Source organism: Ornithodoros turicata, chromosome 1, assembly GCF_037126465.1.
Source record: "Ornithodoros turicata isolate Travis chromosome 1, ASM3712646v1, whole genome shotgun sequence".
Lineage (NCBI taxonomy): Eukaryota > Metazoa > Arthropoda > Arachnida > Ixodida > Argasidae > Ornithodoros > Ornithodoros turicata.
This window is the reverse complement of record NC_088201.1, coordinates 24,477,608-24,484,346: the sequence shown is the minus strand read 5'-3', so window position 1 is coordinate 24,484,346 and position 6,739 is coordinate 24,477,608. Positions and strand designations below refer to the sequence as shown.

At 46.0% G+C, this 6,739-nt stretch overlaps 1 long non-coding RNA gene across 1 annotated transcript; it reads right to left on the bottom strand.

The window, feature by feature from the left end:
• Positions 1 to 3,175: 3,175 nt before the first annotated feature.
• Positions 3,176 to 6,739, bottom strand: LOC135397742 (uncharacterized). Its single transcript, XR_010423717.1, has 2 exons — positions 6,636 to 6,739; positions 3,176 to 3,676 (listed from the first exon to the last, which is right to left on the bottom strand). It is a non-coding gene; the product is annotated as an uncharacterized LOC135397742 (long non-coding RNA).

The window sequence follows — 6,739 nt, the reverse complement described above, 5'->3', positions numbered from 1 at the left end:
GATCAATGACGTAGGGGCGCAGGTCGTCTATAGGTTGTGATATAAGGCAATGGTTTATCTGGAATCGCAAGTACGGGGAAGTGGCGTTAGACTGCTCAGTTCACGGTGCGCGAGCGTTATTCATGATCGCTCATGCTCACTTCACCCAATTTGAGCATCATTTCAACTCACTCATGCTCAGCTCATTCGAGACATTAAGCAAGAATGAGCATCTCATGAGTGAGTTTCACTCATGCTCATCTCCTTGTTTGCTTACTCATGCTAACGAGTGAGTTTTGCTTATGCTCATATTCTCGTTTGATCACTCATGCTCGCTCATCTCGCGCTCAGCTCTCCATTTCCTCACTCGTGTTCAGCTCATTCGCCACGTTGAGCATGAATGAGCATGTTCATGTTTTTCCTGAGGTATGGTCGTAACACGTGCTGAGACTTATAAAACATTGGAAGGCCGTGAGTATAATGTCATGAAATAAACGGCTGTTTAATCTACATATCGGAAGCGTTATGCAATCATTAATGATTCTGCAATACTGGCCATACCCCATACACAATGTCACCCCATAGAAAGAATTGACCTCCTCGTTCCCGGTGTCATGTTGTCGCTCTCGCTTCCTCCTCGCCCATCTTCTTGACTGGTACGTGGCTTCGACCACGTGAAGGTAGGATATCCATGGATGTGTCACGTAGTTACGAATGACCGAGGACGCGGGCAGACAGTGCGGACTTTATTTGAAACGCTTGGAACGCTATACATGAAACAAAAGGAATAGAACATCCCTTGCGATTCATTCCAAAATTCCGTAGTGGTTGTTGACAGCATTAGAAATCAATTCATATGACAATTGTGTGTCCCTTTAAGCAAACAAAGAAGAAAGCTTAAGGTTACTTAGTAACATAGTCCTGCTCACCGTGGCATGTATTCCACAGGAAACAATGAGAAACGCGGAAGGGAAGGAAGGGTGTGCCCGGCGTATGAGAATTGAAAGTTTGGGCACAAAATATTGCAAAAACTGGATTAGCAAATTGAACCCTACTTCACCATAGCACAAAGGCGACAGATATCGGATGTTTGTGCTATGCCTAGCGTGATCTTCTGTGGGTTTCTGGAAGCTGAAACTTCTTTTTGTCGAAACCGTTCCGCTGTGGCTTAATACTTGTACTATACATGAATACTGGTACTGCTCGCGACACGGTTGTCTGAAATCGCCTGTCAGTAGTTCTGGAGCCCATATTTCCTTGATTGCGATCGAAAATGTTGTTCCAACATTGTATTTAAAGGGATACCATATGCTGCACGTGTTTCTTACTCGAAATAAATGATCTTCCAACATCTCGAGATTTGAGATGAGATAAACCACGAGGTGCTGATTTCAGACAACCGTGTCGCAAGCAGTACATGAAGCATGACACCTCCATTAATAAGTTCACTGCCAAGTATAGACCACTTTCTGTTTACAAACATGTGGCGTCCCGAGAAGACCGGTTCGAGGTTATATTTTGCTCTGGTTGGCAAGAAGCGGGAAAAACGCGTCTGCTGATAGGCCGAAAAGGCTGATAAGGTTGATAGGTGCCCACCAGCATGCTTTGCGCGGCGGCGAAACGTAATCGATGACGTAGGAGTGCAAGTGGTCTATAAGAAGGGAACGGCTGTTATCGAACAGGAGGTGGATACAATGATTTATTTAAAAAGAAATACTGCCTTTGACGAACACAGCGCAGGCCACAGCCCGGGAACGTGTCCATTTTGTCTGTCACGTACAGCTTGCGACAAACGTTTACGGAATGCGGCATCTGCGTATGCCTTCATTGGAGCGGCCCCCTGCTACCTAGCAGGAAGAGATCGAATAAGAAACGGGTGGCCGGCTATTCTAACCATCTCCCAGTATGTGTGTCCACCCTTGTTTGCTGCTAGGTTGTCGCTCCATTGGAGAAATGCGACACCCCGGTGTTCCGTAAACTTTTGTCCCAAGCTGTACTCCAGCGGTGAAACAGCTCATGCCATCATCATCGTGTATCTGTTGTTGTTTTTTGCCTGTCACATGAAACTACGAGCACGTGGTACAGTAAGAGGGACGACCATTACGTCGACCCTCGATAGGTGTTCTTGTGGATTACGACAAGGGTCCTGATGACACTATGTTGGACTGTACGATAGAAGGTTTAGCCATATTGCTGCAGTCGTGTATTTTTTTCGGAGTCCCGCAGATTGCTTAATTAAGATCCCTTTTTGAAAAGTGTGTTGCTGACAACAGAATCGAATAGGTTTTTTGAAGAACACGCAGCACCAATGCGGCAGTCACGGTGCAGGTTGGGAGTTGTCGGGGAAACATGTGTATGCCTTGCTTTTTCTATCGTCTCCGATCGTCGTCGTCATCGTCGTCGTCACTGTCGTTTTACACCGCATTTCCCGGCACGCCCTGCCAGGGCCCGTGCTGCTCCCTGGAACTTTTTCAAATGACTTATTGTCAGTACAACTTCTTGTTGTACTGACCATTGAATTTTGGGAACTTCCGACTTCATTATTGTACGCATTATTCCTTCTTCCTCCTAGTCCACTTTTCAGTTTTGTCAGCATCCATGCTTTGTGGATATGTGGTAGTCTTTTTTTTTTTTTTTGATTCCGTGTTAGCGCCGCGAAGCAACTGTGGCTATGAGCGGCGTACAGATGTGGACAGATGGAGAGAGGACTGCAGGAAGCAGTGGGGACAGGGGGTTAGCATGCGCCCTGGGCCGACTTCATGGGAAACTCTGCCGACATTCGTCTGAAGTTTTCGAAAAGCCTTTGTAGTCTTATGCGGTGGCAAAAATATAGCAGTATGTTGCACCGGTGACCGCACATTATGCGAGTTGCTATGTCATTATTATTATTTTTTTAATGCCAGGTGAATCATTTTACGAAGCGTAACTTCATTTGGTAGGTTTCCTTGTATCGTTCCACAAAGATGTCAAACACGCACATGGTATAACCAAGTTGTTCGATATCTATTTCTGGTTTTCGAGTATATACGCTTATCGACTATCGTCACAGTAGGAGGAAGATACGGTGAAGATTCACATAGAGACGTAAGGCGGCTAAAAGAACAAATAAAACGCGAATAAACTATTCTTTTTCGCTCCTTACCTCTGACCAGCTTTTAACAGACAAGTAAATTACGAGACTGCAGGAGAACGCAAGTAAAGATGGTGATATTTATGAGGTTGTCAATTGTGATCGACCGCCATGACAACTTGGGGTCGTTTGTATCGCAATTGAGATGTTCACAAAAAGCAGCCATGTGCGAACATCTGTGGGCTCGAACAGTGGGTCCATTACAGACCGTTTCGCTGGACGATAGCCAGGCAACGCAGCTCGATATTCAATTCTTACTGCTTTTGTAACCGCACCACCGACCGAGGTGGGCATAAAAGAGTTCATAGAAGCTCCAGCCAAATAGGAGCCGTGGAGAACCGCAGAAGGCGTCCAGGTGATGGCGCGCTGGGCGGCCTGGTCATGGGAAAGTTCCCCGCACGCTTCGCTTCAGTCGAAGGGAATCACAATCTGTTCCCGATTCCTTTTCTAATCGGCCTGTAACCATAACACCGCTGGAGTTCGTTACATCCGCACGAGTTGCTTCTCTTTGGGCACGATTCTGAGTCCTTTGTGCTTCGTTTCTTAGAAAGGCCGACTGTGACATACCTGGAGAGGAGTTAGTAACATAGCTGAGTTAGCCATTGGTCCATTTTCGGACGTAGACGGGCAACAGTCCTCGTTTTAAAGATATAAAACCTTTCTATATTCCAACAAACGGAATGATGTGCAATGAAGGATCTTTGAAGAGGTCGCTGTACTTCACGATAGAACGAATAGTTATTGCCGAATACTTCTTTTGCCCAGATGGAATATTCTTGCAGTGATATTACCTATAACGTAAAATTTGTAAATGTAATATTAAAAGAAATGTGTTGTTTTGTGAAATATGAGAACAATTATGATGAAACCATGAGGTAGTCTAGCAACTACGGCAGTGGACATTTTACAGAAGGCGAGCTGTAACGAAATCCGAAACTGTTTTGCTGCAGTCACTTCGCACCTTTCGCACGAAACGGCGGTGCAGACTCGTACTGAAAGCGGCGTGCAAAGTTTCATTGATGGTCATGTCATACAGGCGAAGCAAAAGTCCAGCGCGAGGGAATTTCACGGAAGCGTTCGTGGACTGCAGCACATTTTCAAACGCAACACTATTATGTTACGGCATGTTTTGCTACTACCTTCAAGATGACGGAGGAAGAAGTCGTTGGGATGTCGTTACGGGCTTTCCATATCTTTTATTTGACACAATGCTGCCTCGGAGTTACCAAATGGGGTACATAAATTCTTGACGCGGGCCGTGTTGACGTATAGGCTCGATTAGATCGAACACGGTTGAGAACGCCAACGATTTGGCGGCTTGATGCACACAGTGGCGGATACAAGGGGCGGGGGGCGATCGCTCCCCCCAAAAAAGTCAGTTTATACATGGGACTTCCCTCTTTCCCCTCTCCCACTACGCGCTCCGACAACGAAACCGCCCCCCCCCCCCAAACCGCGGGTTTGGATCTGCCCCTGGATTGACGTTACTTACACACGCCTTCCTACACAAGGTGTGTCCTGTGCTAACATTTCCGCGTACGTTGAAGAACTATCACGTGGACAAAATATATCCAAGGGCAAACTGTGGCGCCACGAATTATCATGTTTACCACCGTTCCCGACTACGCAGCAGAGTTGTACACTTTACTCGAAAAAAGTGATTGATTACAATTACTGTTACTACTGCGCGAAAAGTATTTCTTTCCCGTTACAAATTACTTCATCAAAATGTAATACGTTACCGATTAAAAATGTAACGCGTTACTTTTCCCGTTACTTTTAAATTGTGGGCCATAGCAAAGCCAACAAGCCTGCAGTGTTCAAACTTGCAGCTCTTGTTGCAAATTCTAATGAGACACCAACATACATGATACGTGAAATTCACAAATACATTTGAAAGCAACATACAAAACACATACACGCGTTTATTACAGATTTATATGCACATTTAAAACAACATCCAAACATCCGCTTCGTTTTGTTACTATTGTTATGTTCAGCTCGCACAATTTATCAATACAGTCACCTATTTTACTGGCGTCCGCTCGTTGGTGGTAACCAAGGTCGTGCTGAAGACTGGGAGGTGGTGGGTTCGAATCCTACCGCCGGCTGTGCTGTCTGAGGTTTTCCCTGGGTTTTCCGAAGACTTTCCAGACGAATGTCGGCACAGTTCCCCCTGAAGTCGGCCCAGGACGCATACTAACCCCCCTGTCCCCCACTCCTTCCTGCTATCCTCTCTCCGTCTGTCCACATCTGTACGTCGCTCATAGCCACAGTTGCTTCGCGGCGCTAACACCCAATCAAAAAAAAAACAAACCTATTTTACTGTTGCTCCAGTAGGTCGATTATCATATTACTGTGGTGTGCATGGAACACGTGTGGAGTAGAGACGGCCGTCACAGTGACCTCTGCGTCATTGCTTCAGTCGAACTCGTGGTGGAACAGAAGAACAGATTGCCTTGCTGAAAACGGTTTCAATTGTTGACAGAAGGTTAAAAAAGTAATCGATTACTCAGTAATTGATTACTGAAAATTGTAATCAGATTAATTGGAAAATTACTTGCTCACAAAATGAATTGATTACGTTAAAAATTACTGAGAAAAGTAACTGATTACTAGTAACGCAATTACTAGTAATGCGTTACGTACAACTCTGCTACGCAGCCTACCCAGGCAGCACAATGTACTGAAAGTCGAGTGCAATAGGGTGGAGGGGCAGGTGAAAGGCCTTAACCAGACCCGTGAAACAAAAAGAACATTGATAAGACACATACCGTCCCCGTCCCCCCCATTGCACTCGACTTTCAGTACATTGTGCTGCCTGGGATGTGTATAAATGCCTGTTCTGTTTCATTGGGTTTTACCCCTTACACTTATCAGTTATCCCGTAATGTAGCACCCCCATGTCAATGGCAACACTTTATCAGTGACACGACATTCTTCCGTTGTCGATTACAGCCAAGCTCTAATGTATGTAGTTCCTGGAGCCCTATTTAGAGTCCACTTCAGTTGGGAAAACCTTTATGGCCACATTGACCGTAATCAGTACATACGTCAACTACAGCGATACCTGTGAGGTGTTCGAAGTAAGTATTTGCCTGTGTTATTTTGGACGTCGGCACTGCATTAGACATGGATATACTTTGAAACACGCTCTCGGTTTATGAGTCATAACGGCAACTGTCTGGGACAAGAATGTGCTCAAGTTAGAAGTTAGTAGATGTGTCAGATAACACCGATACCTGCTTCTTCTATCTCAAGGAAGAATACGCTACGCAAGTGGGTCAGCCTTTCGCGCAGCCCCTCAGCTTTTCCCTTTCCTCTCGAGCACGTAGAACGGTCTCGTTGGACAACAGCTGCACGTGAGACTGGGAAGCACCCCGGTTCGAATCCCGATGCCGACTGTGTTGTCTGGGGTTTTTCCTGGGCTTTCCTCTGACGCTTAAAGACATATATCGGCACAGTTCCCTTAGAAGTCGGCCCAGGACGCATATTCCCCCACGGCGTTAGTCGTGACGTTACCCACCTCTGTGAGGCCGACAACGGCGAGCCTTTCACCACCACCACCACCATCACGTTGCTGCATCTTTTTCACCATAGTGTTGTGGCCCGTTTGTGCATGCCCCCATA